Source organism: Mus caroli, chromosome X (genome assembly GCF_900094665.2).
Source record: "Mus caroli chromosome X, CAROLI_EIJ_v1.1, whole genome shotgun sequence".
In the NCBI taxonomy this organism is placed as follows: Eukaryota; Metazoa; Chordata; class Mammalia; order Rodentia; family Muridae; genus Mus; species Mus caroli.
In genome coordinates, this window is record NC_034589.1 from 38,589,022 (window position 1) to 38,614,061 (window position 25,040).

General features: G+C 35.9%; 1 pseudogene; it reads right to left on the bottom strand.

The window, feature by feature from the left end:
- Positions 1–52: 52 nt before the first annotated feature.
- LOC110287133 lies at positions 53–636 on the bottom strand (annotated as a pseudogene).
- Positions 637–25,040: the final 24,404 nt, after the last annotated feature.

The following is a 25,040-nucleotide window of genomic DNA, read 5'->3' on the forward strand; positions in this document are numbered from 1 at the left end:
TCCTTCCTTCCTTCCTTCCTTCTTTCTTTCTTTCTTTCTTTCTTTCTTTTTTTTTGGCAGTTGTGCAACTTTATTTGACATGAGCAGGTTAGTTCTCATCCACATTGACCGTCTGTAGATTTTTGAATGTGGTAACAGGCACGTAAGTTACCAGTGTGTAGAGCTTGTTTGGGGAATCCTTATCCTCATTACGTTTTCTGGACAAGCACACTCAGATGTGATATAGAACATTCCTTATTCCCTTGGCCCAGACGGCCTTATTGAGCCTGGTGTCAATGCGCACATCTGGTGTCCCCATTTCCTTCATGGCAAACTTCCAAATTTCTTTGAGTGCCCGAGGAGCACGCTTCTTGAAGCCCACTCCATGGATGCGCTTGTGAATGTTGATGGTGTATTCTCTGGTCACCACCTCGTTGATGGCAGAATGGCCCTTCTTCTTCTCGCCACCCTTCTTTGTGGGAGCTATTCTGCTGGGCCCAAGTAGGAAAGGAAGGGCGCGAGGGTTTGTGGGAAGGAAAGTCGCGTAGCCATACAACCAGCTCTGTCTTTCTACTGGAGGTGGACTCTACAAGTTCCCTGTCCCCACTGTTGGGCATTTCATTGAGTCCTGACAGTCTCACCTCCCAGGACTCTCATACTTTCTAGAGAGTACCCTACCTACCCAGCAGATTGCATTTCCATTCATTCTGGTGCCCATTAGGGCTTCTCTCATGTTCTGCCCCCAAACTGATTATGTTCTCCTTATCCCCTCACCCTCCCCTCTCTCACTCATGTCCCTACCTCTCTCTGCTTCTCATGATTGTCATATTCTCCCTCCCAAGTGTGATTGAAGCATCTTTACTTGGGGTCCTCAGCTTGTTAACCTTCTTGAGTTCTGTGGATTATAAACTAGGTATTCAACCAAGCAGCATACACTAGCTCGTCCAAGGCCCCAGAAACATATATAACAGAGAACTGCCTAGTCTGGCCTCAGTGGGTGAAGATTCACCTAACCCTCAAGATACTTGAGACCCCAGGTAATGGAAAGGCCTGGCTAGGGTGGGGGTCATCCTCTTGGAGACAGGGGAAGGAGGAATGGAATGAGGAACTGTGGGATGGTGAACTGGGAGGACAGCAATGACTGGACTCTAAAATAAAATAAAATAAAATAAAAGTAATTAGATAGACAGACAGATAGATAGATAGATAGATAGATAGATAGATAGATAGATAGAGATAAGTACTTCTTCAAAAGAATTCAAATGGTTCAAAAAAATAAGAACTCATGAAAAAAATATATAAAAATTAAAACACTACAGTAGGGGAAACAAACAATAAGAAAATCTTTGGTATTGTATGTGTGTGTGTGTATATATATATATATATATATATATATATATATATATATATGTGTGTGTGTGTGTGTGTGTGTGTGTGTGTGTGTATTAAAAATACATAGACACTGTATAGCAAAGACCAGAAAAATATAATCAAAATCCTTAGTGATGGGGCAATCCAAATCAAAACATATAAATGTAATAATGCTGCATTTTATTTGTTTTACTTTTTATATTTTTTTCTTCATTTTATAATGATATTTAGCAGCCTTTATATTTGCCTATCTTACATGATTATATATTTTGATGAGTTGTACATTCAATTTTCATTCTTGGTTTTGATTTTAGTGTTTATGGTCTTGTTATTGACTTATAAGAATTATTTGTATGTAACAACAAAAATAGCTCTTAAATATGCATGTTATAAGTAATTTTAGAAAGCAAAACATACTTTTCTACAGCAAAATTTTAAAGAGCAGTTTTCTAATGTTGATGATATCGTTTAGAGTGTGATTTAATTTAAGCTTCATGTGGCATATTTAAGAAAACTTTTCACAATCTGGACACCAATGTTTTCTCCCTGATGTTTTATAGCACTTTGTCACAATTCTGATCAATGATCTGAACAATTTCTTTCTCAAACATCATTACTTATTGATGAACTTATCAAACAGTCAGAACTTTCAGTAACTCATAATGAATCTGAGTTTTTGAAATTGATTGAAACTTTTTCAATACTTTATGTTTTCAATTTCATATAGACTATGTTAAATATATATTATGTATTAAACTGTGCATTATTTAAGATATTTCATATATTATGGTACTTACTTTTTTCATTGCATTAAATATATTTATATTTAATGTTAATGTTACAAATAACACAGGTAACATGAAAGATCATACATTATTTATGAGAATGTATTCTCTATTTTATTATAATCTACACAGTTCAGACAAAATTTGAACCAGTTTATCAAACAGGATAGGTTTATTTGCTGTCACAGTAATGTCTTATGATTTCTTTGGATCTAATCTCTCTTTGGATCTAACTTAACAAGTTTCCAATTGTTTGATTACAAATCATATCTATTTGTTGATGACTACATTTATAGTTATTTTCTTGCTATATTACTTAGATTTTTCATATTCATTTGCTTTTATATTTCCGTGTATTTATCTGTCCTCCCTATTTTCAAGAGCACTGTGCCAATCTCTGAGCACTAGAAAAGGCATTTCCCTTTTCAATAACTCATTCTTTGAACTGGATAAATGTAGTGGATACAGATATATTCACTAGAAATGTTTAAAAGATAGATATGACAGTTTGAACTTCAATTCTTTTCTCAGGAATGAATTAAATGGACCATTGTTATTGAAATAATTTTTTTGGTTTAATCTTTTGCTGTTTAATTTTGAAAAGTAAATGGCTCTCTCCCTCTCTCACAAAGATTCTGAATGTGTGGAAAACTTAAATTCCCACCATTTTTAACAGCTTCCCAACCATGCACAGCTTTTTACTAGTGCTCAGTTTTCTTACAATACGTTGACAAAGAACATCAAGAGTGAACAACATGTGCTAATGTTTTCCCTAGTGCTAAGATTCACCTGCTTGCAAGGTCAACCTTAAAATAATTCACAAGTACCTGGCTTATTAGTTTTGGGAATAACATGCCATAGAATGCCTTAAATATCTCTCTCACTTCCCTTCTAACTCATAGACTGCCATGTAATCCCTTAAGTTATTATATATTTTGATTTGCTTGTTCATGTGAAAGCAGAACTATTACAAGAAAAACTTTTAGAAAAATATTTCTTCCCTTCCTCCCTATATCATTCATTGATCCTCAATTTCCTCTTTTCCACATCTTCCTCCACTTTATTTCCTCTTTCTTATTCTATAATACCTCCACCTAGCCCCCAGCTCTAGTAAACTGCATTCACTATGTAGCCTAGCCTGAGCACAAATTCATTTTTCCTCTTCCCTTGCCCTCTAAATTGGAGAAAACATAGACATATATAAGCATATCAGTCTCCAAATTACTTCATCAATGAAGATAATCTATACTGAGTTGTATTTTAATTGATATAGTTAATTTTGTGTGATTAAATAACAGATTTTTCAGGTATAAATTCAGTTATTTCTTTAAGTTTTTAGAAGGTAATATAATTTTTCAAGGAAAAGTGACATATATTGAAAGAAACAAAAAACCCTAGCTACCACTTACATTATACTTCTTACTAAAAGAAGAAAACAAATCATTTATGGCTTACATATTCCTTGTCCCAGCTGATAATTCTTGTCAACTTGAAAGTAGCTAGTTTTCTGAGAAAAGGAGGTATCACTTGAGAACATGCCTAGATATGATTTGGCTATAGGCAAGTCTGTGAATTATGATTTTGACTAGTGATTGATAAAAGCATGCCCAGCTCATTGTGTGTTTCTGTATCCTAGTAATTGGCTTTGATCCTGATACCCAAAGTATCTGTCAATGGATTCAGAGGAATCATACACAATAATACCTCAGAATTCAAGGGCACCTGTCCACATATGGAACTCTTTGCAGTGGGATCAAGACTTACCTAGTAATTCTGCTACAACTCTCCCATACCTAACTAAATTTCTATCTAACCATTGTTTTTTAAGTACCCAGAGGGTGGTTTGATCAACTCTAAGTCAGTGGCGGTTCTTATATTTAAACCTGTTATTTTGAAGAACCTTGGTTTGGTCTCAGTTCTTGGTTCTAATCTGCTACAATTGATGTGCTTCAATGCCTGTGTAGATAACTTTGGAAGACAGCCACATATTGACATGCTTGCTGGATTCCTTACCATATAATGCTTCTCAAAAAACTTTGATTTCAAGTACAAATCCTCTGTTTTCTTTTCAGTGCTAACATACCAACATAAACAATTACTGAAATTTTTACCATATGTGTGTCTGGTGTCCCTCTGTTGCTTGGAACAACTGGTTTGACAACCTATTCTAAATCAGACCTTAAGTTAATTTCAGATTCTTTAGCTGTGCTGTAGAAGGTGTTCTCACAAGACATGTTTTCACAAAGAAGTCACTGTGACCATCTTATCAAAATGTTCATCAGGTCTTCCTCATATAATTCTGAATCTCCATCATGATGTCTTCCATTTTCAGACTTACTGAAGAAAAGAGATTTAACTGTCTGGAAATACTGGATAATGTATATAGAGAAATACTCCTGAAGATTAATGAACTTACTTAATTACCAGTGACTGAAATGCAGCATTGTTCTAGCTCTTCTTAGCAACAATATAAGAGAGAAATGATTAACAAAATCACTGATGGCATACCTCTTTGTGATGAGACTCAAGCTGAAGATATATGTGGATATTCAAGAACTAAATCTAAGCATTTATATATCTCATACATGATCACAGGTATTAATTATACACATGTTCTTATGGGATATTCTGCATTCTTTTTCCAAAAATTACTCTTAAATACTTTTGATCATAAATGCAGTATTCAATCTAAAACCTCTCAAATATTGCAGCAGGGATTATCTTGGAGACTACAGAGTTCCTATCTCTTAGCACACATTACCACAAATCAATTAACTAAACCCACAAGAAAACCACTATCCCAGTACAAATCTCACTACCTAATGTTTAGAAGACAAGCAAATCTACCCAGGGTAGAATTAAAATCTGTTAAACCTCTTGTAAATTGATACACCGAAAGCCCTCTTCATTGTGGAACAAGAATCAGTCATATGAAATTTATCCAACCTTACACAGCTTTACTCCTAGAGGGAATATCTTCAGTATGGTGGCCTCAAAGAAAGGCTTAATTACTTAAATTCATAGAAACCAAATCAAAGGTTCATTGATTTCAAAATTCAAGTGATTTGATACCATCATCTTAGTTTCATCGATTCTTTACCAGTCTCTTTATTTATAAGTGTTTGATTTCAGGAATAGATTGTCTATTTCCTGCAATCTAGTCCTCTTTGGTCTGTTTCCTTCCTCCTGTTCATGTGTGCTATTAAGTTGCTTGTATGGGATCTCTCCAATAACTTTATGAAGGCACTTATTGCTATGAGTTTTCCTCTTAAAACTGCTATCATTGCATCCCATAAATCTGAGTATGATCTGTCTTCATTTTCATTGAATTATATAATGTCTTCAATTTCTTTATTTTTTTTTCCTGACCAATTTATCATTGAGTAGAGAGTTGTTCAGTTTCCACATGTATGTGGGATACATTTTGTTTTTTGTTGTTACTGAAGACCAGCCGTATTTCATTGGTGGTTTGATAAGATGCACGAGATTGTTTCAATCTTGTATCTGTTGAGGACTGTTTTGTGCCTGATTATATGGTCAATTTTGGAGATGGTACCATGAAGTGCTGAGAAGAAGGAATATTCTTTTGTTTTAGGATGAAATGTTCTATAGATAACTGTTAAAACCATTAGGTTTATAATTTACATTAATTTAACTGGGTCTCTGTTTAGTTTCTGTTTAATGACCTGTCCATTGGTCAGAGTAGGGTCTTAAAGTCTCCCACTATTGGTGTGTGTGTTTCAATGGGTATTTTGCACTTTAATGTCACTTCTTTTATGAATGTGAGTGCAGTTAACCTCCTAAAAACGAAATAACCCAATTAAAAATGAAGCGCAGAGCTATGGATTTAAGAAGCTGAAGGAGAGGGCTACCCCATAGAAAAACCAGCAGTCTCAACTAACCAACCAGAAAGGTAAGGAGCTCCTGGACACTGAGACAATAACCGGGAGCATTAGAAGCCTGGTCCAAGATCTCTGGCCCATATATAGCAGAGATCTGCCTGGTCTGGCACCTAAACCTTGAAAATCATGAAGCACCAGGGATTGAGAATGGTGGTGAAGGGAGGACTCTCTCAGAGACAAGGGGTAGAAGGAATGGGTTGGGAAACTGTCAGGTGGGGTTGGGAGTGGAGAGAACATATGGGATGTAGAACAGTCAGAGGATGGACTGAGAGGGGGATGATAACTGGTGTGTCAAAAAAAAAAAAAAAAAGATTTCCACAAGGATGTCCCTACTACCTACTCCCCACCCCACCAGCCCTCTAAACTCCCTGAGGCTTCCAGTATCTTGAGAGATAAGTACATCTTCACTGAACCTAGATATGGCAATCCTCTGATGTATATGTGTTGGGGGCCTCATATCAGCTGGTGTATGCTGCCCGGTTGGTGGTCCAGTGTTAGAGAGACCTCAGGGGTCTAGGTTAATTGAGACTGATGATCCTCCTACAGGCCTGCCCTACTCTTCATCTTTTTTCAGCCTTCCCTAATTCAATCACAGTGGTCAGCAGCTTCTGTCCATTGGTTGGATGGAAATATCTGCATCTGACTCAGCTGCTTGTTGGGTCTTTCAGAGGGCAATCATGCGAAGTCCCTTTTTCTGAGGGCTCCATTGCCTCAGTAATAGAGTCAGACCTTGGGACCTCCCCTTGAGCTGGATCCCATTTTGGGACTGTTGCTGGACCTTCTTTTCCTCAGGATCCTCTCCAATTCCATCCCTGCAGTTCTTTCATACAGAAACAATTATGGGTCAGGGTTTTAACAGTGGGATAGCAACCCCATCCCTCACTTGGTGTCCTGTCTTTCTGCTGGAGGTAGGTTCTATAAGTTCCTTCTCCCTACTGTCAGGCATTTCATCTAAGTTCCCTCTCTTTGAGTCCTGAGAGTCTCTTACCTCCTAGGTCTTTGGTTCATTCTGGGGGCATCCACCCCATCCTCCTATTTCCCGAAGTTACCTGTTTCCATTCTTTCTGCTGGCCCTTAGGGCTTCAGTCCTTTTCCCTCACCCAATACCAGTTCAGGTTCCCCTCTTCCACCACCACCCTCGCCATGTCCACCTTCCCTACCAGGTCCCACCCTCCCCCGTTTTGATTGTTTTCTTCTCCCTCCCAAGTGGAACTAAGACATCCTTACATGGGAACTTCAGCTTTTTGATCTTTTTGAATGCTGTGGACTGTATCTTGGGTATTCTGTACTTGTTTTTTTTATTTGTGTGTTTGTATGTTTGTTTTGCTTCTATCCACTTATTAGTGCTTACATACCTGGTATGACCTTTTGGGTCTGAGTTACCTCACTCAGGATGTTATTTTCTAGTTCCATCCATTTGCCTGCAAAACTCAGGGTGTCCTAGTTCTTAATAGCCAAGTAATATTCAATTGTGTATATGAACCACATTTTCTGTATCCATTCTTCTGTAGTGGGACATTTGTGTTGTTTCCAGCTTTAGGCTATCACAGACAAGGCTACTATGAACATAGTGGAATCTATAGCCCTGTGGCCTGATGGATCACATTTGGGTATATTCCCAAAAGTGGTATTGCTGGGTGTGTGTGTGGGGGGGGGCGTTGGGATGGGGTATGGGATGTGGAAAAAAATCTGAAGTGTAAAAATAAATAAGTAAATAAACAAATAAATAAATAAAAGATTAAAAATAGAAAATATCTTTAAAAGATTAAATAAAATAAAAAACAAAAAATTTAAAAGTACATAGGTTGTTGAGCACAAATATAAATATATCTTTAATTTTCAAATCAAGTTTTTTTATTAGATATTTTCTTTATTACATTTCAAGTTCTATCTTGAAAGTTCCCTATACCCTCCCTCTGCCCTGCTTCCCTACACGCCCACTCCAACTACTTGGCCCTGGCATTCCCCTGTACTGGGGCATATAAAGTTTGCAAGACCAAGGGTCCTCTCCTCCCGTTCATTGATAGGTCATATTGTGCTACATATACATCTAGAGACACAAGATCTGGGGATACTGATTAGTTCATATTGTTGTTCCGCCTATAGGGTTGCAGACCCTTTTAGCTCCTTGGGAACAATCTCTAGCTCCTCCATTGGGGGCCCTGTGTTCCATATTATAGATGACTGTGAGCATCCACTTCTGTATTTGCCAGGCGCTGGCATAGCCTCACTCGATACAGCTATATCACGGTCCTTTCAGCAAAATCTTGCTGGCATATGAAATAGTGTCTGCGTTTGGTGGCTGAATATGGGATGGATCCCTGGGTGGTGTAGTATCTGAAGGGTCCATCCTGTTGTCTTACCTTCAAACTTTGTCTCTGTAACTCCTTCCAAGGGTGTTTTGTTCCCTATTCTAAGGAGGAATGAAGTATCCATATGATGGTCTTTCTTCTTCTTGATTTTCTTGTGTTTTGCAAATTGTATCTTGGGTATTCTAGGTTTCTGGGCTTTATCCACTTATCAGTGAGTGCATATCAAAGTGACTTCTTTTGTGATTGGATTACCTCACTCAGGATGATATATTCCAGATAAATCCATTTGCCCAAGAATATCATAAATTTATTGTTTTTAATATCTGAGTATTACTCCATTGAGTAAATGTACCACATTTTCTGTATCCATTCCTCTGTTGAGGGACATCTGGGTTCTTTCCACCTTCTGGCTATTATTAATAAGGCTTCTATGAACATAGTGGAGCATGTATCTTTCTTACTAGTTGGAACATCTTCTGGGTATATGCCCAGGAGAGGTATTGCTGGATCCTCAGGTAGCACTATGTCCAATTTTCTGAAAAACCTCCAAAGTGATTTCCTGAGTGATTTCCAGAGTGGTTGTACAAGCTTGCAATCCCACCAACAATGGAGGAGTGTTCCTCTTTCTCCACATCCTTGCCATCATCTGCTATCACCTGAATTTTTGATCTTAGACATTCTGATTTTTGTGAGGTGGAATCTAAAGTTTGTTTTGATTTGCATTTCCTCAATGATTAAGGATGTTGAACATTTTTTCAGGTGCTTCTCAGCCCTTTGGTATTCCTCACTTGAGAATTCTTTGTTTAGATCTATACCCCATTTTTAATGGGGTTATTTGAATTTCTGGAGTTCAGTTTCTTGAGTTCCTTGTATATATTGGATATTAGTCCACTATCAGATTTAGGATTGGTAAAAATCCTTTCCTAAACTGTTGGTGGCCTTTTTGTCTTACTGATGGTGTCTTTTGCCTTACCCTTTGAAATTGCTTTGCAATTTTATGAGGTCCTATTTGTCAATTCTTGATCTTACAGGACAAGCCATTGCTGTTCTGTTTAGGAATTTTTCCCCAGTGCCCATATCTTCAAGGCTTTCCCCCAATTTCTCCTCTATAAATTTCAGTGTATCTGGTTTTATGTAGTGTTCTTTGATCCACTTAGACTTGAGCTTTGTACAAGGAGATAAGAATGGATCAATTCACATTCTTCTACATGATAACTGAGAGTTGTGCCAACACCATTTGTTGAAAATGCTGTCTTTTTTCCACTGGATGGTTTTAGTACCCTTGTCAAAGATTAAGTGACCATAGGTGTGTGGGTTCATTTCTGGGTCTTTGATTCTATTCCATTGGTCTACCTGTCTGTTTCTGTACAAGTACCATGCAGTTTTTATCACAATTTTTCTATAGTACAGCTTGAGTTCAGACATGGTGGTTCCCCAGAGTTTCTTTTATTGGTGTGAATAATTTTTGTTTTCCTAGGATTTTTATTATTCCGGGTGAATTTGCAAATTGCCCTTTCTAACTCAATGAAGAATTGAGATGGAATTTTGATGGGGATTGCATTGAATCTGTAGTTTGCTTTCAACAGGATAGCCATCTTGACTATATCAATCCTGCCAATCCATGAGCATGGTAGATCTTTTCATCTTCTGAGATCTTCTTCAAAGTCTTTCTTCAGACACTTGAAGTTCTTATCATACAGATCTTTCCCTTTTTTAGTTAGAGTCACACCAAGGTATTTTATATTATCTGTGACTATTGTGAAGGATGTTGTTTCCCTAGTTTATTTCTCAGTCCATTTATCCTTTGTGTATTGAAAGACCATTGAATTGTTTGAGTTATTTTTATATCCAGCTACTTCACTGAAGCTGTTTATCAGGTTAGGTGTTCTGTGGTGGAAATTTTTAGGGTCACTTATATATACTATCATATCTTCTGCAAATAGTGATATTTTGAATTCTTCCTTTCCAAATTGTATATGCTTGATCTCCTTTTGTTGTCGAATTGCCTTGGCTAGGACTTCAAGTAGTATATTGAATAAGTAGGGAGAAAGTGGGCAGCCTTGTCTAGTCCCTGATTTTAGTGGGCTTGCTTCGAGTTTCTCTCCATTTAGTTTGATGTTGGTTACTGTTTTGCAGTAGATTGCTTTTATTGTTTAGGTATGGGCCTTGAATTCCTGTTCTTTACAAGACTTTTATCATGAGTGGGTGTTAATTTTGTCAAATGCTTTCTCATCATCTTAGGAGATGATAATGCCATTTTTGTCTTTGAGTTTGTTTATATAGTGAATTACATCGATGGATTTCTGTATATTAAACCAACCTTGCATCCCTGGGATGAAGCCTACTTGTTCATGATGGTTGATCGTTTTTATCTGTTCTTATATTCAGTTTGCAGGGATTTTATTGAATATTTTTGCATCTATGTTCATAAGAGAATTTGGTCTGAAGTACTCTTTGTTGGATCTTTGTGTGGTTTAGGTATCAGAGTGAATATGGCTTCATTGAATGAATTGGGTATAATACCTTCTCTTTCTATTTTGTGGAATAGTTTGAGAGTTGGAATTAGGTCTTCTTTGAAGATCGTCTTTGAAGATTTCATAGAACTCAGCACTAAACCCATCTGGTCCTGGGCCTTTTTTGATTTGGAGACTATTAATGACTGCTTCTATTTGTTAGGGGAAATGGGAGAATTAAGATCATTAATCTGATCCTGATTTAACTTTGGTACCTGGTGTCTGTCTAGGAAGTTGTCCATGTTATCCAGATTTTCCAGTTTTATTTGAGTATAGACTTTTGTAGTAGGATATAATGGTGTTTCAGATTTCCTTAGGTTTGGTTGTTTTGTCTCCTTTTTCATTTCTGATTTTGTTAATTAGAATACTGGTCCTGTGCCCTCTAGTTAGTCTGGCTATGGGTTCACCTATCTTGTTGATTTTCTCAAAGAACCAGTTCCTGGTTTGGTTGATTCTTTGAATAGTTCTTTGTGTTTCCATTTGGTTGATTTCAGCCATGAGTTTGATTATTTCCTGCCATCTACTCCTCTTGGGTGAATTTGCTTCCTTTAGTTCTAGAGCTTCTAGGTGTGCTGTCAGGCTGCTAGTGTATGCTCTCTCTAGTTTCTTTTTAGAGGCACTCAGCGCTATAAGTTTTCCTCTTAGGACTGCCTTCATTGTGTCCCATAAGTTTGTGTATGTTGTGCCTTCATTTTCATTAAACTCTAAAAAGTCTTTATTTTCTTTCTTATTTCTTCCTTGACCAAGGTATCATTGAGTAGAATGTTGTTCATTCTCCATGTGAATGTTTGCTTTCTATTATTTATGCTGTTATTGAAGATCAGCCTTATTCTGTGGTGATCTGATAGGATACATGGGATAATATCAATGTTTTTGTATCTGTTGAGGCCTGTTTTGTGACGAATTATATGGTCAATTTTGTAGGAGGTACCATGTGGTGCTGATAAGAAGGTATATCCTTTTGTTTTAGGATAAAATGTTCTGTAAATATCTATTAAATCCATTTTTTTCATAACTTCTGTTAGTGTCCATGTGTCTCTCTTTAGTTTCTGTTTCCAGGATCTGTCCATTGGTGATAGTGGTGTGTTGAAGTCTCCCACTATTATTGTATGAGGTGCAATGTGTGCTTTGTGCTTTACTAAAGTTTCTTTAATGAATGTGGCTGCTGTTGTATTTGGAGCATAGATATTCAGAATTGAGAGTTCATCTTTGGTAAATTTTAACTGTGATGAGCATGATTTGCCCCTTTTTGTCTTTTTTGATAACTTTGGTTTGGAAGTCAATTTTATTTGATATTAGCATGGCTACTCCAGAGTGTTTCTTCGGACCATTTGCTTGGAAAGTTGTTTTCCAGCCTTTCACTTTGAGGTAGTGTCCTTCTTTTTCCCTGATATGTGTTTCCTGTAAGCAGCAAACTGTTGGGTCCTGTTTGTGTAGCCAGTCTATTAGCCTATGTCTTTTTATTGGGGAATTGAGTCCATTGATGTTAAGAGACATCAAAGAATAATAATTGTTGCTTCCTGTTATTTTGTTATTAAAGTTGGGATTCTGTTCTTGTGACTGTCTTCTTTTAGGTTTGTTTAAGGATACTTTCTTCCTTTTTCTAGGTGTAGTTTCTGTCCTTGTGTTGGTGTTATCCTTTTATCCTTTGAAGGGCTGGATTCTTGGAAAGATGTTATGTGATTTTGATTTTGTCATGGAATACTTTTGTCTCTCCATCTATTGTAATAGAGAGTTTTGCTGGGTTTTGTAGCCTGGGCTGGCATTTGTGTTCTCCATAGGGTCTGTCCAGGATCTTCTGGCTTTCATAGTCTCTGATGAGAAGTCTGGTGTAAATCTCTTAGGCCTGACTTTATATGTTATTTGACCTTTTTCCTTTACTGCTTTTAATATTCTATTTTTATTTAGTGCATTTGTTGTTCTGATTATTATGTGTCATGAGGAATTTCTTTTCTGGTTCAGTCCATTTTGAGTTCTGTAGGCTTCTTGTACATTCATGGTCATCTCTTTTTTAGGTTTGGGAAGTTTTCTTCTATAATTTTGTTGAAGATATTTGCTGGCCCTTTAAGCTGAAAATCTTCATTCTCATCTACTCCTACTATCTGTAGGTTTAGTCTTCTCATTTTGTCCTGGATTTCCTGGATGCTTTGAGTTAGGATCTTTTTGCATTTTGCATTTTCTTTGATTGTTGTGCTGATGTTCTCTATGGAATCTTCTGCACCTGAGATTCTCTCTTCCATCTCTTTTATTCTGTTGCTGATTCTCATATCTATATTTCCTGATTTCTTACCTAGGGTTTCTATCTCCAGAGTTGTCTTACTTTGGGTTTTCTTTATTGTTTCTACTTCCCTTTTTAGGTCTTGGATGGTTTTGTTCAATTCCATCACCTGTTTTGATTTTTGTATTTCCTCCTTAAGGACTTCTACCTGTTTATTAGTGTTCTACTGTATTTCTTTAAGTGAGTTATTAATGCCCTTCTTAAGGTCCTCTACCCACATCATGAGATATGATTTTGAATCTGAATCTTGCTTTTCAGGTGTGTTGGGGTATCCAGGACTGGCTGAGGTGGGAGTGCTGCGTTCTGGTGATGGTGGGTGGTCTTGGTTTCTGTTGTTAAGATTCTTATGTTTGCCTTTCACTAATTGGCAATCTCTGGTGTTAGTTTTTATAGTTGTGTTGTGTCTGTTTGTAGCCTGTTTCTCCTGTGATTCTGTTAGCCTCTGTCAGCTATCCTATGAGTCCAGCTCTTTTCTGAGTCTCAGTGGTCAGAGTACTCTCTGCAGGCAAGCTCTCCTCTTGCAGGGAAGGTCCACAAAAGTCTAGCATTCAGACCTGCCTCCTGGCTGGAGATGAAGACCACAAACAGGGTCTGTCCCAGAAGATGGGGTGCCTCTGCAGTCTGCGTGCTCACCTTCACAGACTGGTCTCCAAGAGACCCAAGACACAAGATGGCTCTCTCACCTGCTCTAGAGGTCAGAACCCTCCTAGGTGGTCACATCTCCTCTGCTGGGGAGTTTGCCCACATGTCTGGAGCCTGAAAGGGGTGTCTATCTCAGAAGCTGTGTTGCTTCTGCCTGTCCCAGAAGGTGTGTCACTTCTGCAGTCCACACTCTCACCTGTGCAGGCTCTTCTCAGAGGGACTCAGGAGACAAAATGGCTCCCTCACCTGCTTTGGGGGTCAGAGCTCTCCAGGGAGGCCACCTCTCCTCTGGCTGGGAAGGTGCCCGGATGTCTGCAGCCCAAAACGGGGCCTGTCCCAGACGCTTTGTTGCTTCTGCAGTCAGCTACCTCAGTGTAAGCAGTCGGTGAGCTGATCTGCACAGACTGGTCTCCTCAAATCAAGTTTTAAACTATTAACAATTATCATCACGAGGCAAAACAACAACAACAACAAACAAACAAACAACCCTCAAAAAACAAAACTAAATAAAATAAAAAACAATTTCTCCAAAACACAAGGGGGAGAATTACATACAAATAGTTTGGTGACTCAGGACACAATAGACCTAAATCTCACGTGAATGTCAATAACCCTCCCAGTCCCGTCCTTCTCTCAAGGAATTTCAAAGTCAGAAGAACTATATCTCATGGTTATTTGTAAGCAGACACAACTGTTCCTTTGCTTGTCAGAAATGTTCTATAATTGGTAAATAATACTTACATTTATAGTACAAGAGCTATTATATATAGTGATATATTATAAAATATAATAATATATACATTACCTCTTTCAGCTTCATGCATCAATTTTAATTCTGTTTTCTTTAGAATTATATATTCTAAATAATTTTTATTATTTTAATGTTAGCAATCATTGTATATCATGCAGATACTGCAATAAGTAACTATTAACTACTTTTGAATGTATTAGTTATACCAACATTTTAAATATGAGTCACAAATGAGAATAAGTAAAAAACATGTCAACATTTGGACATAGAGCAACACTATTAATGCAATAATCAATAATAATATTTACCAGGGGTTTCTTTTTCATTGCAAGTAATAGATATGCTTAAATTTCAGGAAAAGTTCTCCCATAAAGTGCTAACAATAATATATTTTAAAAATAACTGTTTCCTTTTTTAAAAGCAAGTTGCCTAACTTGTTAAAGTGAACTGGCATTTGTAATTACATTATTTTTCTATTGATTATTTTTATTACTTTATTTCATATTTTATCAAATTTGTTATAGTAAATTATAATGAACATACACAGCTTTATCACATTATTTTTTTAAAAAACTAAAACAAATTAGAGAACTGAAGCAATAATGTTAACATGATTTGGCAATAAAGCAATTCAGTGGATTTTAATGAAATTATGGAAAGTTATGCTATAAAGACTTTAAGCCAGGACTGTACAGAATGCTTCTAGATTTTCATAGATTTAGAAACAAAAGTATAAAATTGCAAACCATCTAAAATATGTACTTATTTTAATAATTCCTTTAAAATGAGAATACAGGATTAGCAATAACTATAACCTTCAGATTTTGGATGAACAACAATTCATGCATACAATAAGTTCTTACATTTTAAGATCTGACAACAGGCATAATTGGTGGGAGAATTTAAATCAGTGTTTCAGAATTTTTAACTCCAATTTTATTTATATATCTGTTTTATAATTTTATTTTCAATTAATACCTCTGCATGTAAGTTTATGTGTGCATACTCCATGGAATATATGCGGAGAGTCAGGGTCCAAAAATGAGCTTTGGGAGTTGTTTTACCCTTTTGCACTGTTGAGGCAACGTGTTTCCTATCCTTGCCATTATTAAAACTCCTGGCTATCAGACCAGAAAATAATAAGGCAATCTTTCTGTACTTTCCTCCAATCTCACATTAGAAATGGTGGAATGACAACACCCAGCTTTTTTACCATGAGCTCTGGGTATTGAATTCAAGTCATCAGGCTTTCAGGACGAGCCTGTATATCTGGTTTTCCTTCTGGCCAGGCATCCCTCATGAATTCTATTTGAAAGTTAGAAACAAAATCCATTAGTAGATCTCTTCCCTCAAATATGTGACTATGCATTCCATTCCCAACATTGATAACTAACTTGCATTTGTGGGATAATGATGCAATGAACAACACAAATATACATAGTGTAATATATTTTTGGGGACAAGCAATACAAAATTGGAAACCATTTCTCATTTCTGTATAAGGAAATCTTAAAAAAAACCTTCTCAGCTCTTTGAAATTTTAAACATACAGTTGTTATCTTTTGGATATGCTATAAGCATCTATGAGTTCATTTAATTGCATTGGTTATTCGTTTTCTGTCTTTGTTGATTCTCACTACTGTCCCTTGGCCCAGAAAGCTACCTTTTCTAAATTTCAATTCTATAATATGAATATGTTCAAGATTCAACATATAAATAAGATTAGACTTCAAATCTTCTTTTTATTAGATATTTTCTTTGTTTAAATTTCAAATGTTATCTCCTTTCCTACTTTCCCCTCTGAAAACCCCCTATCCCCAATCCCCTCCCTCCTCCCCCTGCTCACAAACCCACCCACTCCAACTTCCTGGTCATGGCATTCCCCTATACTGGGCACAGAACCTTCACTGAACCAAGAACCTCTCCTCCAATTCATGACCGACTAGACAATCCTCTGCTACATATGTAGCTAGAGCAATAAGTCCCACCATGTGTTTTCATTTATTGCTGGTATATTCCTTGGGAGCTCTGGGGATATTGGTTAGTTCATATTGTTTTTCCCCCTATGGGGCTGCATACAACATCAGCTCCTTGAGTATTTTCTCTAGCTCCTTCTTTGGGGGCCCTGTGCTCCCTCCAATGGATGGCACTGAGCATCCACTTCTGTATTTGTCAGAAATTGGCAGAACCTCTCAGGAGTCAGCTATATCAGGCTCCTATCAGCAAGCTCTTGTTAATATTCACAATAGGGTCTGATTTTTGTGGTTGTTTATGGAATGGATCCCCATGTGGGGAAGTTTCTGGATGATCATTCCTTCAGTACCTGCTCTGAACTTTGTCTCTGTAACACCGTCCATGGGCATTTTGTTCCCTTTCTAAAAAGGATCAAAGTATCCACATTTTGGTCTTCCTTCTTCTTGAGTTTTATGTGTTTTGCAAATTGTATCGTGGGTATTTTTAACTTCTGGACTAATATTCACTTGTCAGTGATGGCATATCACATATGGGTTCATATCTGGCTCTTCAATTCTATTCCATTGTTCTACCAATCTGTATCTGTCCCAGTACCATGCAGTATTTATCATAATTGATCTGTAATACATCTTGAGGTCAGGCATGGTGATTCCACCATAGGTTCTTTTATTGTAGAGATAAGTTTTTTTTTCTTTCCTAGGTTTTTTGTTATTCCAGATGAATTTGCAAATTTCCCTCTGAAGAACTGAGTTGGAATTTTAATGGGGATTGCATTGAAGCTGTAGATTGCTTTCAGCAAGATAACCATTTTGACTATAGTAATCCTGCCAATCCATGAGCATGGGAGATCTTTTAATCTTCTTGATCTTCTTTTATTTCTTTCTTCAGAGACTTGAATTTCTTATCATACAGATCTTTCACTTCCTTAGTTCGAGTCACACCAAGGTATTTTATATCATTTGTGACTATTGTGAAAGGTGTTGTTTCGTTATTTTCTTTCAAGGACACTGATTTGTTTGAGTTAATTTTATATCCAGCTTCTTCAATGAAGTTGTTTAATAGGTTTAGGAGTTCTCTTGTGGAATTTTTGGGATCACTTATATATATTATCATATCCTCTGCAAATAGTGATATTTTGAATTCTTCCTGTCCAATTTGAATCACCTTGATCTCATTTTATTGTCTAATTGTTCTGGCCAGGACTTCAAGTACTATATTGAATAGGGAGGGAGAGTGGGCAGCCTTGTCTAGTCCCTGATTTTAGTGGGATTGCTTCAAGTTTCACTCCATTTAGTTTGATATTGGCTACTGGTTTACTATACATTGCATTTATTATTTTTAGGTATGGCCTTGAATTCATTATTTTATAAGACTTTTATCATGAATGGGTGTTGGATTTTGTCGAATATATTCTCAGCATATTATGAGATGATCATGTGGTTTTTGTCTTTGAGTTTGATTATATAATGGATCGTATTGATGAATTTCCATATATTGAACCATCCCTGTATCCCTGGGATGAATCCTACTTGGTCATGATGGATGATCATTTTGATGTGTTCTTGGGTTCAGTTTGTGAGAATTTTTTTGAGTATTTTTGCATCGATATTTATAAGGGAAATTGGTGTGAAGTCCTCTTTCTTTGTTGGGTCTTTGTGTAGTTTAAGTATTAGATTAATTGTGGTTTCATACAACGAATTGGGTAGAGTACTTTCTGTTTCAATTTTTGTGTAGTAGTTTGAGGAGTATTGGAATTAAGTCTTCTTTGAAGGTTTTATAGAACTCAGCACTGAATATTTATGACTGCTTCTATTCCTTTAGGGGATATGGGATTGTTTAGATCATTAATATCATCCTGATTTAACTTTGGGACCTGGTATCTGTCTAGAAAAGTGTCCATTTCATCCAGGTTTTCCAATTTTGTTGAGTAAATGCTTTTGTAGTATGATCTGATGATTTTTTCTATTTCCTCATTTACTGTTTTTATGTCTACCATTCATTTCTGATTTTGTTAATTAGGATGCTTTTCTGTGCCCTCCAGTTTGTCTGGCTAATTGATTGATTTTCTCAAAGAACCAGCTCCTGGTTTGTTTGATTCTTTGTATAGTTCTTTTTGTTTCCACTTGGCTAATTTCAGCCCTGAGTTTGATTACTTCCTGCCATCTACTCATCTTGGGTGAATTAGCTTCCTTTTGTTCTAGAGATTTTAGTTGTGCTGTCAAGCTGCTGGTGTTTTCTCTCTCCAGTTTCTATTTGGAGGCACTCAGTGCTATGAGTTTTCCTCTTAGGACTGCTTTCACTGTGTCCCATATGTTTCATTGTGTCCCATAAGTTTCTGTATGTTGTGCCTTCATTTTCATTGAACTCTAAAATGTCTTTCATTTCTTTCTTTATATCTTCCTTGACCAAGTTTTCATTGAGTAGAGTGTTGTTCATCTTCCATGTTTATGTGGGATTTCCATTATTTATGTTGTTATTGAAGTCAGCCTTAGTCCGTAGTATCTGAGAGCATACATGGGATGATTTCAATATTTTTCTGTCTGTTGAGGCCTTTTTCGGGACAGATTGTATGGTCAGTTTTAGAGAAGATACCTTGATGTGCTAAGAAGACAGTATATCCTTTTGTTTTAGGATAAAATGTTCTATAGATATCTGTTAAATCCATCTGTTTCATAACTTCTGTTAGTTTTACTGTGTCTCTATTTAGTTTCTGTTTTCATGATCTGTCCATTGATGAGAGTGGGGTGTTGAAATCTCCCACTCTTATTGTATGTGATGCAATGTGGGCTTTGAGCTTAATCAAAGGTTTTCTTTCTTTCTTTCTTTCTTTCTTTCTTTCTTTCTTTCTTTCTTTCTTTTTTTTTTTTCATTAATGTGGGTCCCTTGCATTTGGAGCATAGATGTTCAGAATTGAGAGTTCATCTTGGTAGATTGTAGCTTTGATGAGTATGAAGTGTCCCTCTTTGTCTTCTTTGATAACTTTAGATTGAAAATCAATTTTATTTGAAATTAGAATGACTTCTCCAGCTTGTTTCTTGGGACTATTTTTTTTTTAATTTTTTTCCAGCCTTTCACTCTGAGGTAGTGTCTGTGTTTGTCCCTGAGGTGGGTGGGTTTCATCTATGCAACAAAATGCTGGGTCCTGTTTATGTAACCAGTCTGTTAGTCTATGTCTTTTTATTGAGAAATTGAGTCAACTGATATTAAGAGATATTAAGGAAAAATAATTGTAGCTTTCTGTTATTTTTGCTGTTAGAGTTGATATTCTGTTCCTGTGGCTATCTTCTTTTTGGTTTGTTGAAAGATTACTTTGTTGCTTTTTCTAGGGTGTAGTTTCCTTCCTTGTGTTAGAGTTTTCCCATTATTATCCTTTGAATTCCTGGATTTGTGGGTTTTTTTCATGGAATACTTTGGTTTCTCCATGTATGATAATTTACAGTGTTGCTGGGTATAGTAGCCTGGGCTGGCCTTTTTGTTCTCTTAGGGTCTGAATGATATCTGTCCAGCATCTTCTGGCTATCATAGTCTCTGCTGAGATGTCTAGTGTAATTCTGATGGGTCTGACTTTATATGTTACTTGACCTTTTTTCCCTTACTGCTTTTAATATTCTATCTTTGCCTACTGCATTTGCGGTTTTGAATATTAAAAGTCAGGAGAATTTCCTTTATGTTCTAGTCTAGTCTGTAGGCTTCTTGTATGTTCATGGGCATCTCTTTCTTTAAGTTAGGGATGTTTCTTCTATAATTTTGCTGAAGATATTTACTGGCCCTTTAAGCTGATAATCTTTGTTCTCATCTATACCTATTATCCTTAGGTTTGGTGTTCTCATTGTGTCCTGGATTTCCTGGATGTTTTGCATTTTGCATTTTCTTTGATTGTTGTGCCCATTTTTTCTATGGAATCTTCTCTACCTAAGATTCTCTCTTCCATCTCTTGTATTCTGTTAGTGATGCTTGCATCTATGGCTCCTGATTCTTTCCTAGGTTTTGTATTTCCAGAGTTGTCTATCTTTGTGATTTCTTTATTGTTTCTACTTCCATTTTTATATCCTGGATGGTTTTGTTCAATTCCTTCACCTGTTTGGTTTTGTTTTCCTATAATTCTTTAAGGGATCTTTGTGTTTCCTCTTCAAGTGCTTCTACCTGCTTAGCTGTGTTCTCCTGTATTTAAGGGAGTTATTCATGTCCATCTTAAAATCCTCTATCAGCATCATGAGATATGATTTTAAATCAGATTCTTGCTTGTCTAGTGTGTTTGGGTATCCAGGACTTGGTTTGTTGGGAGATCTGTGTTTTAATGATGATAAGTATTCTTGGTTTCTGTTGGTAACATCCTTGCCATTTGCCTTTCACCATCTGATAATCTCTGGTGTTAGATGTTCTAGTTGTCTCTGGCTGGAGGTTGTTCCTGTTGTGAATCTGTAAGCCTGTGTCAGCACTCCTGGGACATATGTTCTCTTCTTGCAAGACTAGTACATAGAGGGTTGAGGATCAGCTCCACCTCCTGGCTACAGATGTAGACCCATAGAACACTGTCTCAGCTGCTCTGCTGCTTCTGGGCCTGTGCTCTCCTGAGTGGACCGGCATTCTAAACTGCAATTCTTTCCATTTTTTTTGTTTTGATTAGATTTTGTGATATTTTAGAGGACTTTTAAAATTCATCATTATTTTTATTATTCTCACAAATCTACTAAATATGCAAATATAGAAAAATGATTCATTTTAGTACAAGATTATTCAGTTATTGAATCTTTACAGACTGGTAAATCTGTAGGAATTCCTTAAGTATTTAGAGAATGATAAGCTATTGAGTGGTAATAATTTCATTGATTTGTGTTTTTTTTCTTATCAAAATTATTATCATTTTATAGCATATTATGATAAAGGATAATGTCTGGCAAATGATTTAGAAAAACATAATTCATCAGTTATATCTGATCTTTACATCCTGTTTGCTGATACCAGTGACAATCGACAAACAGGCAGCATCATACAATGTCCAACTGAAAACTAAAACTTTGTTTTCTTTTTATTTATTTTGGTGGTTTTTTGTTTTGTTTTGTTTTTTGTTTGTTTATTTTTTTGAGACAGGGTATCTCTGTGTAGCTCTGGCTGTCCTGGAATTCACTCTCTAGACCAGGATGGCCTTGAACTCAGAAATTCACCTGCCTCTGCGTACCAAGTGCTGGGATTAAAGTCATGCACATCACAGCTCCAAATTCTATCTCTGTAACTCCTTCCATGGCAGTTCCCTTTAGCTCCTTGGGTAATTTCTCTAGCTCCTCCATTGGGGGCCGTGTGATCCATCCAATAGCTGACTGTGATCATCCACTTCTGTGTTTTCTAGGCCCTGGCATAGTCTCAGAAGAGACAGCTATATCTGGGTCCTTTCAGCAAAATCTTGCTAGTGTATGCAATGGTGTCAGCGTTTGGAAGCTGATTATGGGATGGATCCCTGCATATGGCAATCACTAGGAACAACAATATGAACTAACCAGTACCCCAGAGCTCTTGTCTCTAGCTGCATATGTATCAAAAGATGGCCTAGTAGGCCATCACTGCAAAGAGAGGCCCATTGGACTTGCAAACTTTATATGCCCCACCCAGTACAGGGGAACCCCAGGGCCGAAAAGGGGGAGTGGGTGGGTAGGGGATTGGGGGGGTGGGTATGGGGGACTTTTGGGATAGCATTGAAAATGTAAACGAGGAAAATACCTAATAAAAAATAAAAAAAATAAAAATAAAGTCATGCACGACCACTGCCCGGTTTTATTTATTCATTTATTTATTTATTCATTTATTTTCATTTAGAAATGAGTTAATTATAAAATTAATTGCCTCTGAATCTCATAGGTAATTAACATCAGAACTCATGTTATAGTTCAAGATTCCACTGGTAGTGTAATTTACATTGAGGACCAATAATTCTACCCCTTCATAAAAGTAGCATGTAAAGAAGACAAAAACAAATTTATCAGGATCAACTTTCTTTGAACTTTAGAATTATGGTAATTTTTTTCTTAATATAAGGAATATTAAGACAATTGTTTCAGTATTAAAATTGATGACATATTAGTCAAAAATACATTTCCCATTCCCATATTAAATATTCAGGACAATCAAGTATATGGTACATTATTTACTGGTCATTCTGTAGTGATAAAAATAAACTTACAAAGCAACTAAAAGAAGTAGTTTTATGAAACTCAAAACAAAGTAAAATCCAGAGTGATAAAGGCTCAGTCTTAGATTAATTACTCCTTCTGGTTCACTCCAGGATCAGATCCCATAAAATGATGCCACATACTTTTTAGGGCTCTCCTTTTTCATATTGAGTAACTTTCAAAATAATGCTGGCAATAATAATTACTTATGATTATTTCATAAACTAGGCTAGGATGGCAAGTTTTGTTATTCTCTATCAGTAATTCTAGGTGTAAAGTCTACTAGTGTTGTTTTAATTGTATGTGCTATCATATAATAATATAAAATGTGAATTCGTCTTTCAGGAATAATATATAAGGATTATATTTTCACTTCCCTCACTTATTTTCATCCTCAATCACAGAGGAAGCAAGGTTTAACAGGTTTCTCATAATCATTTCTCACATAGAAATATTCAAAGGAAAATGATTAATTCTTGTGTCATTTATTCTTTAACTTAAAAAAGTATTCCATAAAGTTATTTAGAGAGTTTAACTAACATATCATTGGTCATATTCTTATTCCAATCACTGTTAATAACACTACAATCACCCTGAAAGAATTGAACTAAATATCTACCATCTGGCATTTGGAATCAGGTCAACCTCCCCTTAAAAATGCATTCACAAGCTGTAGGGTAGATAAATGAAGGAATCACTGTTTTCCAGAAGACTAAATCATGTTGAGAAGATCTACAGCTTTGTTTAATCATTTTAAACAACATGTAAGACTATCAAAGGGATGCTCTGAATGAGAACTCTTACATTATATAGAGAAAAAAAAACAATTGAAAGATGTAAGACTCTAAATTCTATTTTTAATTATCAAAAATTTAAAAATTATGTCCCATACAAATATTAATCTCGCTATCACTATTCTACCTAATTATTACCTATCATGATAATGATAAAATAAAGTGTCTTATATAAAGTTTCATTCACATAGAAATTCTAAATTAATTTCCAATATTATATTTAGTCATTTTAAAAATGAAATTTAATGTATTTTGTGGTAATCACTACACAATTATTTAATCCAGTAAAATAGAATGTGTGGAAGTATGTTACAATTATATAATATATTTTATAGTTCTCTTCTTGTTGCCTTAAAATATGAATGGGTCAAACAATCTCAACCCCACACTTTTTTTACTAGCCTCGTTCTTTTAGATGGTTGTAGATATTTTCGATGACATTGCATGCAAGAGATAGGTTTAAGAACTTGCAAGTAAGAGTTGATATAATGCTTACAGTAACATAAATGACAAAGTGTCAGCAATGACTGAGATGACAAATGACATCATGCATATTAATAAGCATTAGATGACATTCAATCACTGTCCAATATTCTCAGTCATGTTGAAGGACAATACAGTCTTCAAATTCAGTACCCAAAGGAGAGTTGTAACAGTCACAAAACAATGTATACAACTTAGAAAGTCAGCAGAAAACTGGCAAGGTTATGCCTACCTTCGTGGAGGGGTGAATAATACCTGCATAATTTTTGTATAAATATTAAAGGCCAACAATAAGGAACTCAAATTATTGTATAAAGGTTATATCTACTCGTATCACTGCTTCTGGTCTTTCAACTGAATTTAGAAATGAATGAAATGAAATTCTCTAGTGCATTCACTATGTTTTTAATTTTTTGTTTTTATTTTCACCACCATCCCTCCTGTCTTTATACTGACCTCACATAACTATTTGAAATAAATTGCCATGTTTGACTAACTAATTAATGAGTTCTGGAAAGACTGCAAATCTAATTCAAATTTATGGAATGCTACCAATGTTAGCAACCTAGTGAAATGGTGAAGGTATTTTTGATTTAAAAAATAGAGCTCACATGTCTAAAATTTTAAAGAGTCATATAATCTATGTTTTAAACACACAAACATGCACACAAACACACACACATATATACATATAAACACATACATATATAATAATAATAATTTTTGTACTTGACAAAATGTTTTATAACCTAACAATACACCCAAAATAGAACAATGAAGTATAAAAGTATTTTGTTCAATGAAGATATAGGCAATGGTGTTCTCTATCAGTGAATAAATTGGCACTATTGTTGTATGTTAATATACAAAAGTTTTTAAACATAATTCATGTTTAAAATTTGGGAAAACATGGCAATCCAATAAGAAGTGTAATAGTGTATCTGGGCTTGAATATAAAAGCATACATAAAACTAATTTTTTTCCCAGTTAAATTCATTCCTTTCTTTTTTTATTTTTTTATTTTTTTTATTACGTATTTTCCTCAATTACATTTCCACTGCTATCCCAAAAGTCCCCCATACTCCCCCCCCC